Genomic DNA, 12884 nt, shown 5'->3' with positions numbered 1-12884 from the left:
GTGATTAAATGTTGCCAGCTTCCTGATGGGTTTCAGTGTGTTTGTTTCCAACCGTGAAGGTCTCAGGACTTTAAAGAAATGACATGTTAACTATCCTTACAGGAAATGCATATTTCTCATACAAACAGGTTTTAAAACCTCAGTGAGTATATCCTGAAAGGATATACATGGATTTTACAGCACAACAAAGTGGTTACTGTTAATTGCACTATCAGTTGTACACATCAACTGAGTCACCTGCTCCCTTCATCTGGCAGAGATGGGTACTGGCACTGGAAAAAATCGTGGATGATTTCCTTGCAGTGCTTTACAGACACAAAGGTATTCCCATAAAATATTAAGGTATTTGTCAAATACTTTACTTTCCAAACAGTCTATTAGATGTAGCAATGGAATGTAAATTCTCTTGCCAGTAATAAGACTGAAAAGAGCATTGGCAAATCTGTAACCTGCATTTCCCCTTTATTATTTCATCTTCAGTTGTCGGTTCGTCATTAATAACTTTAAAAAGCTTTTTACACTTTAGGTGAAATACTTTTGTCTACTTCTTGCTCATAAGTAGTTTTGGAATTTAATAATAGGAGTAGAAAAACATACAAGGTAAAATTTTCAATTATTATAAAACATACTAAAATAGAAAAATATTAGAAATAAATTTTTATTACTTTTTATCCTCAGTATACAGCAGAATGTTGGTAGCACAAGCAAACAGCTCTCAGCTCAGCACAGTTTTTCTATGTTCGACAGAACTAACAAAACTTAGTTTCTTATAGTAAAATAATTTTCTATAGTAAAGGGTTGTGTCCTTTACTGCTGACAAAGAAAATAGAAAATGGCTGAATTCTTTCTGCTCTCTTATCCCTGGGCAACAATTTGTGTTTCTTTCCTCTACCTAGCTACTGGTTTCCAAGTTCTAAACCACTACTACAGCTAAGTGGAATTCAAACATGCATTACTACAAATAAAAATGTTTTCTATAAATCTCTCTCATCTGCATTCACCTTCAAAGGACTTGGAGCTGGACTGGTTTTACCCTCAGTTCCCAGAAGTAATTGGGATCCGTAAGTGCCCTTCGATTCCCATAATGCATTTATATTAAAATTATACTAAATCTCAGGTTGCTCTGTGGCAATGTATTAGAGCTGATATAACAACCATCAGCCCAGGAAATAAGCACAATCTATCCATTTCTGTTGCTCACTGCTGCATCCAGCAAAAACGAGAAAATATAACCATGAAAGTAAGATATAGAAACATTTCAAAATTCTTTAATTTAAGCAACTTTTATGCTTCTACCTACTATTATAATTAAATATTTGTCTCATCTAGATATTAAGGCTGAATTTTTCTTTATTTCTTAACCAACTCAGATTGTTAGGCTGAGCTAATTTTCTATTCATAATTACCAAAGCAAAAAAAAAATCCAAATAACTCAAACATACCTTGCAAGATATTTCGGAAGCTTTCCCAAGTAGCCAAGGATTTCCTCTAGATAAATCTTCAGCCCTTTCAAAGAGGAGAACAAGTGTAGGATTTGTGTGTATGTACCACATATAGAATGTGAATTTCTGAGTGTCTGTGCCAATACTATTTCAAAAGCCTGCTGAGATCTCCTGGAAAAAAAATTGCATCGTAATTTCTGTATTTATTTCCTTTCTTTATTTCAACATGAATTATAAATAACAATTAAGAATTACAGAACTCCTTTTTTTATGAAACACTCAGTCTCTAGTAAAAACTAGAGCTGCTCTAGTTGTTCACTGTCAAAGCTCCTTATTTGTGTTATCTCAGCAAACTGTAGTGGAAATGATCACAAGAAAAGGTAATTATTTTTGCTTCCTTAAAATTATAAACAGGAACGTGTTATTTCCTATGAAATAAAAATCTTGTAAGCATTTTTGTTAGTAACAAACCTCCAAAGATGTAAGCATGGGTGTGAACAAGGTGTTAGACATTTACATTCTTCCCTCCAGAATGGATTTCTGAGTAGAATATTTTTCAAATTTATACCAGATATCAGTGATATCAGGCTTAGGCCCTGGAGCTGTAGGCTACCCTGCCTTTTACAGAATGAAAATTATTGTTATCCGTATGTACTAGGAAGAATTAAGAGTCTCAATTCACTTCAGGCACTGCTTGCCAGACTTCCTGGACCCAGAGTGCAATATTTTTTAGGTGACACATTTTAAGCTTGTGGGTTTGAAGAAACACATACCTCAGGCAAACAGGCACATAAAATAGAGCACATCTTCCCATCTCATTAGAGGACTGTATTTCTGAATCGAAGCACGTCTTCCTTCTGTCGTGCCTTTTCTTAGGATAAATATCCACACTCTAGTCATAATGAGACAAACAATTCCTAAATGCAATTCTCTTCAAATCAAAGAAGGTCCACATTGAAGTTCCAGCTACAAGCAGCACTTTTTTATGGGAATGTTTGATTCTTCAAGAACCACCTGGCATACGAATGTGATGGACAGATCACAGGAGGATGTTTTTTGTTAGTATATGAACACTGATTAGGAGTTAACTATGTCTATTTTTCTTCCAAGCATTTCCATCTAAGTTTTACTGAAAGAAGCAAATAAAGATGAAAATTTCTTCTGCAATCTTGTCAGGAATTGGTACTTCTATTTTTCTCCTTACCATTTATGAACAAAATTACATTTGGGAAAAATAATGAATTAATTTTACACTCAACATCCAAGTTCTCCAGACTGAATTCTCTCAGGCACCCTCACACCACCACATTGACTGACACTATGTCCAGCGGCACAGAGCAGCCAGTTGGTGTCTTTAATTAGGCACTCAATATCCCTAGATCTGCTTGTGTCAGGATTAGAGGGCTGAGGTTGGACATTCAGCCCATCATGTCACACACACAGAGCTTGATTTGTGTGCCACGCTGCTCAGCTTTCACTGAGCTGTACCTTCATACAGCCCAGCTGGATAAACCAATTCCATTTCAAGCAAATCCATTCTCACTGGCTTGTGCACAGCAATGAGAGTCTCAGTTAATATAAGATGTTTTTCTTATTTCCTAAGAATGCACATTTCTAATTATCTCAGATCATGTTTTCTGCAGTACTTTACGAAAAGGTCCTCATCTGAATTGTATCTGTCCCTCATGCATGGCATTGCTTTACTTTTGATTTATATTCACATGATTACTGTTATGATTTTATATACACATATATGAAGCATAAATGTTTTACCAGCATAAACAGCACAATTACATGCTATATTTATTACACAAAACACTTCATAATTGATTGCTAAATGCTACATAGCTAAATTTTCCTTTCCCTGAAAAGAATCATGACGTTCAAATATAGATTTAAAAATAGAGTGCTGCCAATGGTTTTAAATAAATACTGTGCAGCACAAAATACTCATTGTTGGCATCAGCTGCAGTTTACTTTTGTTTAAGGCTGTTTAAGCTTGTTTTTAAAGATATAATCATTTTTAAAGGAATTAACCAATTTTCCAAAGGTTTTTCTCATGCCAGCCATGACAATGTTAAGCTTTAAACATTTTAAAAGGATTTTACAAGAAAGTTTTATCATTGAAAAGTAATTTTTGTCTGTTACTGTGATAATCTGGATATCAGACACGTGCACAGACACATCTTCTCACAATGTTCATATATTAAATTTCAATAATCATCCCCTAAATTCTGTACTGTTTTCAGAACAGGCAATTGTAAAAACATAAAAGTTAATTCAATTCCAAATTGTAGTTTTGCTATCACAACACAAGGCATTTTTAGACACAAACACAGAAAGGGTATTTTTGCCTTAATTATTATTAGCATGCAGTAAGATATCACCTGCTGCTATAAGTGCTGAAGAACCTGTCATAGCGTGTACAATTGCTAAGGTATACGCAATAAGGGAATGTACATTTGATTCAAGCACTTGCTTTCTAAATTTTTTACTGCATATTCTGTAAATCCCATATTATTGCCTATTAAGAAATGCTGTAGCATTGCCAGAGGTTGTAGCTGTAATGAAGAATTGTTTATGTAGTGCAGGAAATTAATGTAAAGGTTTTCTAAGAGAATCCTCACCACTGGACTTGTTTAGCTTGTTGGAATGATTCTAAATGATATTGAAAAAAATGAAAAGAAGGTGTTTGTTTAATTTTTTTTTTGTTTTCCATTAAAAAAGGGGAAGGGATGAGAGTTACATTGATTACTTGAGATATTTGGTGTATGAAATTTATTTTCTGAACTGCTGTGCACTTTTTAAAGTTAATTGTGCCATAAATCAAAACTGTATAATACGTTTAAAATGTCGAAACATGCTCCGAGTGCAGACTCTAAAGGAAGTTTCTCAAAATCTATATGCTGAGCCAGATCTATGAATTGATCCCATTACTCTAAAGATTAGAGTTTAGTTAAAGGTATGCTTTTTAGTTTGTCTACTAGACCTTGTCAGACAAACTAAATAATATGTGTATTGTACAGATCCCAATTAATGCTTCCCAGATAGAAACTAGGATTAGTTTTAAATTGACTGTGCAGATTTTGCATCATCATTTGAGTCCTCTTGCTGAAGGTTTTTGTACAGATGCTTCACTAGAATACATCCATCTATTACTCTGTGGAAAATGTGGAGAAGTGTAGGGAGAGAAAGCAGCAAACACGCAATAATGTGGAATCAGCATGCCTGGCATCTGAGACAGCTAAACACCCAAAGCTCACTTATGGAATTAGTCTGGTCATGCAGCAAGGGAATTTCTAGTGGGACATCGCAACCATTCTGATCTATTTTAAGTTTCCCTCTTGAGAAGCAGAGAACCAGTCATTAATATTCTTTTCTTTCAAAGACAAAACTCTGTCCTTGTTTCCTGAATGTTCCCCTTTGAAAAAAGAGGGAATATCCTGTCTGAGAGACCCATACCAATCAATGTCCTAATTAGTTAGGATTCTTTCATTGAAAATGATTTTTCATTTTAGAAATGTCATTTCTTTAAAAATCAAAGCTTCTTTGCAGAAATGCATTGCTTTCAAATAATTAAGGTCTGGCACGAATTAACTCAGGGCCTGTGATTAGCTGAAGGCCTAATAACTAAGGCACTTCCTGAAGATGTGGAAGATCCCGGCTCAAACGCAGCCTGCCTGATTCAGACCAGGAATTCAAACCCCACTGTCGCTCACGTCCCCAGCAAATACTTCACATTTTGCTCTGGAAAGCCAGCCCTTCCTTTATCAAAGGGCATCTCTTTATACAGATAGAACAATGCCAAAAGCAAATATTTTGGGAGATTCATCCCCAGCCTGTTGTAGGCAACAGCAATGTATTGACTGGGGCATCCATGCAGCATATGGATATAGAAGGCTGAGACAGCATCCAGCTGCCTAAATAGGGGACTCCAGTGCCATTTCAAACACCTCAGTATGAGCCATCTCTTCTGCAGGTGTAACAGAGAGAACTGCAGGCCTGTAAGATGACCTCTGCCCAGATGAGAGGGTTTAAGGCATCTCCAGTGGCTGTGCTTAGTCAGGTAAATCCCTCTCACGTGACTGGGTGAGCCAAAAGCTTGAATGTGCATTGCCAAAGTCCTCTGTGAGTAACATGAGTGTGCTGAATACCAGCTGCTCTGAATGAGCCTTCTCTTAAAATTTCAGTAGTCTCAGTTAAATTGTAGATAGAAGTTTTGGGGTTTTGTTAACACTGAAAATTTTCTGCGATACAAAAGCTATTGGTCTGTAAAGTCAAGTAAGTCTGAGATAGGTGCTCAGTGTGGTTTCCCAGTACGGCTTTGTATGGACAAGAAGGGAAGTTAATATCAACATTCTGTTTCAGAATAAGCTACTAAATAATGTCAAAGTAGTTCTAAGGGAGAAATCAATCCTATGCACTGTGGGTCTGTAAGTTTTCCAGTCTACCCAAAACCAAAATACATCTGGTTTACCAAGTTAGGCTGCATGTGTGCACTAATAATAGCTGTGTTTCATTGTCTGACTGGCATCTACACTGTTTTCTCCAGGAGAAAATTACCTAAAACAGCGTGTCCTTGAGGACAAAACTGCTGTGAGCTCGCTATGGGAATCCTATGGTACAGTTTACTGCCATTTGTGTCATTCTATTTAATTTGCTATTTCTTCCTTATGCCATGTGGGTAATAATCACAGCAAATTGATTCCCATGAGCTCCTTGGACAATTAAAGCTATTTGGTTATTGCCACCTGCCTGCTGTTTCCATTAATGCAGTTTTCAAGACTTTTTTTTCCTTCCTGCTTCTCACCCCAGTAAATTCTTTACCCAGTCTTGACACATGGCTGTGCTGCAATTAGAGTTAAAAGGCTGTGGAGGGCATCTGTCCCTGAATGTGATCAGCCACACTTCCAAATATTGCTTTGTCATATGCAAATTTAGTTTTTAGAATTTATGAAATTTACCTTTTTTTTAATACACAGTCTAAGAGAAATATATATCTGCTGACATACTATTTTAATCAGATTCTAGGTAGCTTGGCTATTGTTCCTGTAGCCATTTTATTCTCATCATATCTGTGATATTTACTAAATGACCTGTTATGTTCTGACTTCTCTGTTAAATACATGTATGAGAGAGGAAAATATGTGCTGGATTTATCTTTGTGTGTGTGTGCTTTTCCTGTTTGCCATGTCTTTAACCATTTCTTTCTTGGAATGTTTTGGCTTTGCTCTTTTATTTCTCTAGTTCACTATCAGACTTTTCAGATCTGCATTCTCAAATAAGCGTGTTGTGATCTCTCTTTCTTTCCAAGATCAAACTGGCCACTGACTTTTGTGGAGAAGAAAGGTAAAAAGCAGAATAAGGTCATGGATCATAGAAGTAAAGATGAAAAAGGGGAAGAATGAAATGAAAGGTCTCAGTCCCAGTTCTGTAAAGGAAAATTGAAGTTGTGCTTTACACAGCAGCTAGAACAAGAGGGAATCTGAAACTGATTTCGGCTTTTAAAAATGCAGTCAAATGGAACTAGATTTCCTCATTAACCTCCTTTAACTGCTATAGTCAGATCACAGAATCACAGCATATTATGAGTTAGAAGGTACACACAAGGACCACCAAGTCCAACTCTTAAGTGAATGGCCTGATGCATTTGTTATTCATAGCCTGGGTTCTCCACACGAAATCACCAAGATTGAGAGGTTGCAGTGGGATAAACACTTTGCAAGAATCATCCTTACATCATTCTGATGATCACAAATAGCTGATCAACTTACAGACAAGTCCTTATGGACTCACTAACTTGTCACTGCACAAATACAGCCCTATGGTGTTCCCCATATTGCAGGTGGCAATGAGAAAAGACAAAACTTGAAAAATAGCCTTGATTTTACCCATTGCTATTACTCTTTTTTCAGTCAAGGTAAGTTTGTACACAAAGGTATTTAGACCCACAGCCTAAGCACAAATGTGGATCCAAAAAAGCAACATACAAACTGAATGGGCATGTAGGACATAAACTGGATCAGCAACAGAGAGAACAGACATCAAGCCAATTCTGGCTTTGTTCCCCAACGAACATGGCAGAAAAATGGTGAGTAAAAGAAGAGGCAGAAGTCATCAAAAAAAACCCTAATTTAGGAACCTAATTTAGGAATTTTAAAAAAAATTTCCTTAGATTATCTAATGTTCCACTAGATCTTAAACACCAGGGTAGAATTTCCAGTCTTTGCAGATCATTTAAAAGCTTAAGGGATTATCAAACCAGTCGTTTAAAATGACATTTTCACTGTACAAATATTTGTCTATTAAATAGGCTGTATGGCACAGGACCTGATCAGTCTTGGCAGTGTTACAGGTTCTTCATACACTGCAAACCCCACTGTTTCCTCATAAAGCTGTCAAGTCTCGGTGTAATGAAACATATATAAATTCAATGATGTTAGCCATGTCTTGGCAAGTTAATTCATTTTGTTTTTATCCTGTTGAGTTTCTCTTATTAGGACTTTTATCGATTTATCATTTTAGGAACACCACAGCAGATCTCTTGCTGGCACTGGAATACAAAATTGAAGAATAAGTTTAATTTTCAAACAGCAAAAATATTTAGATATATAAAAAATACCTCTTGATTGACCATTATTATATTAACTAGCAGGCAATGAAAAATCAGGGAGCTTTAGTAAGTACTGTCTCCAAACTGACCCTTAACCTCTACTTGAGACTTCCTACTGTCCCACAAATTGTTCCATGCCCTATGCATTTGTAATTAGAGCCTAGGGATTTCACTTCACATTCCCTTCCCAGACACGGGGCCTGAATGATCCCGAAGATAAGAACAGTTTTCACTGAATGGTTTCCATTGGAAAAGGCCTCTAAGATCACCGAGTCCAACAATTCCCCCAGCATTGCCAAGTCCACCACTAAACCACGTCCCCAAGTGCCACATCCACACAGCTTTTAAACATGTCCAGGAATGGCAACTCAACCACAGCCCTGGGCAGGCTGTTCCAGTGCCTGACAACCCTTCCTGTGAAGAAGTTTTCCCCAATATCCAATCTGAACCTCCCCTGGCACAACTTGAGTCCTGTCACTTGGGAGAAGAGACCACCCCTCACTCCTCTATACCTGCTCGTATTTGCAGGAAACAGTGGAAACATGAATTGAAGTAACCAAGTTGGTTCATTTGAAAAACATAAATACACAATGTTTTCAAGTGTACAATGAAAACCTGAAAATTTGCCCACTGAATTTATGATAAATGCATTGAATTTCCTTGAAGATTCTGAACAGACATTTAAACATTTGAGGTAAACAATCAGTCTATTCCCAGAAGAATTTGTAAGAGAAGTGAAAGGCTAAAAATAACCCAATGCATTAATTCTGCCAAGTTATTTACATGGTCCCATTTACGATTCTAGTTCAGTTTCATTATCTCCATAGAGAGTTTTGAACTGAAGGGACAAATTTTGTCCAAAAAGAAGTTTGCATGTAATCACACTGTGGCTTTTTTTCTTTTTCATCTCTGGTGGCCCATGTGAACAAATGACAACTATTCCACACAGAACAAAAAAGAAGACAAAGAAGTGAAGACAAAATGGAACAGCCTGTGTGCTCCAGTGCTGTAGGTATCAGGGAAGAGGGCTAGAACCAGCAGTGAGATTCAGAGAGAAAGCTGATAGAAATGATCTTATTTTTCTGCCAGAAGCATGACTGAGTGAAAAAAAAGAAAAAAAAAAAATCAGAGCTAGCAATAAACCTTCCCTCATTTTCCATTACCCTTCAGGAGATTTCTTTGATGGGAATTAGACAGCCCCCTGCAGGAAGCTCTTTAGTTCTTGTTAAGTCTTTGCACAGCATGTTTGTTGGAAAGGAATGCTTGCGTTTGATGCTGTTCATCACTGTTGCTGCTCATTTTCTGAGGTTAGGAAACATCAGTCTGTTTGCACCCCTTTTGAGGGCTGCCAACGTGAAGATCTCACATGAGTTCCAAGCTTCTGGCTGCTGTGTTACAGCACATCCCCTTAGGCAAGCCTTCATGCCAGGCTGAACAAGTTTCACATATCAAATGCATGTTTAAGGATCTTCAGTAGGTGAAACTGCTCTTCCTCAAAGTGATAGCATGTGCTTATGCTAACGTTGGTCTAATTGCATTTCTAGATTGTGTTTGAAAATAATCAATGAAATCTTTGCCCCTTTTGGACCTGCTGTTATGACAACTATTACAATATCTGCACCTAGAGGGGAATTCTTGCCCTCCAGTAGAGGCAGAATAGGCTTGTGGATTGTTGTTTGTTTGGGTTTTTTATTATTTCCAGTGTCTACAAAGCATATGTGTGGGGGTACTCCTGTTACACAGAATAATAATTTGCTACTATAATACAGTGCTTCACTAAAAATTGAGATGCACTTCACATTTTCTTCTCCTCTTTTATTTAACGGTGCATCAAGGTTTTGTTCCCCTAAAATTTGCTGAGGTATAAGCACAAAGCAAGAATCCACATTGCAATTCCCCTGCCTTTTTCAGTAAATCACACTTTCTCCTGCTGGAGCCATAACTGTGTTTACCTTTCAGTTCTACCCTCCAACTTTTCCTGTGCGGCGTCAACCGAGTTTTGTTCCCTGACCTCTTCTCCATTTGCTCTTTGGTTATAAGTGTGTTCAAACAAAATGTGTCTCTCTAAGACTGCCAATATAAAACCAGCCTTTGCCTCTTTGCTACTTTTATTTCTTTTCACACTTCTGAAAATCACAGAGAGCTGATAAAGTCTGAATCACTTGTATCACTTACCAGAGGTTAAAAAAAAAAAAGCACACTTAATAAGGCTCCACCAACTCCTTTGGTTTCCTATTTCTCTCCCTTTACTCAAGCTATCTTTGTATTAAGTGAAAAACTGCTCTAAAGCTGTCCTTTATGTCTACCACATCCTATTATGTCTCTGCACTAGGGCAAAACTTCAGTGATTCTGGATCTCTTCCCTTCCTGTCAGGGTCTGCTCTACTGTTGTTACCAAATTTGGTAGCTCATCATTGTACACAAAGGTACAGGAGTGATTTCCAGCTGGGAAAGGCTTAGCATACCTCCTCCTGGCATAGGCAGAGGAAGGCTTTTCTTTAGCACACCTTTATGAAGGCTTTGCCTGCAAGGCCCCAGAATCCTGGCTGCACATGGAGTTAATTAGGTCGGTGACATCTGTACCATGTCCAGCCACCATCCTGCCAGAAACATGTGAGCAAAATCCACTGAATATCACCAGCACCTTCAGCTCCCATGCCAAGGTAAGTCTGGCTCTCCTCATGGCTAGTGGCAGATTTTCCTATCCTTTGACCTTTCCTGTGGATGAATTCATACAGCATACCCTGTTAACAGATAAGCTTTCATCTCTCTGCTCATCGCTGCTCACAGGCACAGCAATTTCTCTTTTAGCAGCTGTGAATTCAGCACCTCTTTGATCCACAGTCATCTTTAGCACCTAAATGTTAAGTGGCATTAAGGTTTTGAGTTAAAAACATCAGTCTTTGGTGGTTTTGTGATCACCTTGTCTCAGGTATCTGATATTTTTCTGCAGAGGATTTTTAGTTTTTAGCTCTTCCTACTTGTTCTGATCAACTGGAAAAAAACAAACCAGGACATGACTTATTATGTAGGTGCAGGTTACTGTGATTCACCAGATCTATTTATCTGATCACTTCTTTCTGTGTATGCCTGGGAAATAAAAGCATTTGTAATAGATAGGTACTACCACAATTATTTACATTAACACAAATAAAATGCTATACACAACACCACAGACCCCCCATGGACACACACTGATTTCACACACATTTTCCACACATTTCTATTGGCTCTGCTTGAGACCACATATTAAAACCCACCAATCTTCCCAGCAGACTGATGAAAGCCTCAGTAAAAACAGCTGCATTTCACATGTGGTTTAAGTTAATGTCTCATCCTGAATGTTTAACTCTAGCTGGCAATGCTACTTTTTAACATTCACAGTCCTCTTTATCTTCACATTAGAAGCAAGGCATTCAGCCTTGAAATGCACAGAAGAATACAATGAGGCTGGTAGCACCTCATTTCTAGAGTGTCCAAAATCACTTTTTTTATTGCAAGGAACATGAAGAGAAATTCATGTTTGATAACCTATGAGCACATAAACCAGTTGCATAGCACCGTTAAACAGCGTAAACAAACACTGGTCTGTCCACACAGTAATTTTTCCTTTCAATAAAATTGAAGCATTACTAAAAGTAAGAAACATTGCATGTTTTTTTCAACATGAGTCTAGTATTAAAAAGAAAAAAAAAAAAAAAAAGATTTAAAATGTATCTCTCCTCCTGGTTGGACCAGAAGAAAAAAAGTTACAAAACTATTTACTAGAAGGTGGAACATGCCTTAAAAACAATAGACATACATAAGTTAGAAAGTCCCTTGGGTGGGTAACATGAATTTAGAAGACACTTCTTTTTTTCCACTTGAGCCTGGGATAAGGTTCAAGATCGGTAATGATCTTACACAAGCAAGCCCACAGTCAGTCACATGTCCTTCCTGCATGAGTGACAGTCCCAGACAGAGACATCAATGCCACCTTTCTTTTTTGTCTGGAAATACACACTTTAGGACAGGGAAGCCTTCTCTGCAGGTGACTTCACCACAAGATGTGCCACAATCCCATAGATTGAAAGGTAACATCTTAGTGACGACACAGGTTCATGTACATGGTAATACATGACACACGTTGGTTTGGCCTGCACTTCGAGTAAATCAATGAGATCAGAGGAAAAATATCACCTTCTTGAACATGCTATTTGTTAAGGCTATATGACACTGTTGCATAGGCTCTCAGGACAATCCATCCTTCACCAAAAACAATGGCAAGAGTCCCTGTATCAGGATTACTGACTCCAGTTTCTTCAGCTCTAAGACAATAATAACTTCAGCCCCTTAGCAGAAAGCCCTCCTACTCTCTATTTAGAAGCAGGAATAGGAACCATCAAATTCCTTTCATGATTCCAGCTATTTTCTCTTCAATCTGAAATGACAGGCCTTATCACCTGAAAGGTTCACTTTGCAGGGAGCAGTACAAGTCCATTACACCTAATGCATAAGAGCCTTTCATTCAAGATGCTGCAAAATGCTTTTTCCCTAATATTGCCAAGAACAACAGTAAACCATAAATGTCTAGACTGTATGCAGATGAGAGGAGTGTAGAATAAGAGGATAAGAAAGAACTTTTCAAAGTTACAAAGCCAGCAGAAGGTAGTGACACCAGCTCACAACACTGATGTCAAAGACATTCCACAGAGCAGGGCCTGCTAACAAAAATGTGTTTAATTGCATATTTCTCTACAGTAGTTATGACATTGGCACCCCTTATTTCTGGAGGTTTTCTAGCCTAGTGTTTGTAGATAGTCACCCATCCTACAGGAGTGGCTCACAAT

Source organism: Corvus kubaryi, unplaced genomic scaffold (assembly GCF_017639235.1).
Source record: "Corvus kubaryi isolate FWS band 111438036 unplaced genomic scaffold, C.kubaryi_AGA036_p1.0 37397, whole genome shotgun sequence".
Taxonomy (NCBI): domain Eukaryota; kingdom Metazoa; phylum Chordata; class Aves; order Passeriformes; family Corvidae; genus Corvus; species Corvus kubaryi.
The sequence above is the reverse complement of the archived record's forward strand: the minus strand, read 5'-3'. Positions refer to the sequence as shown.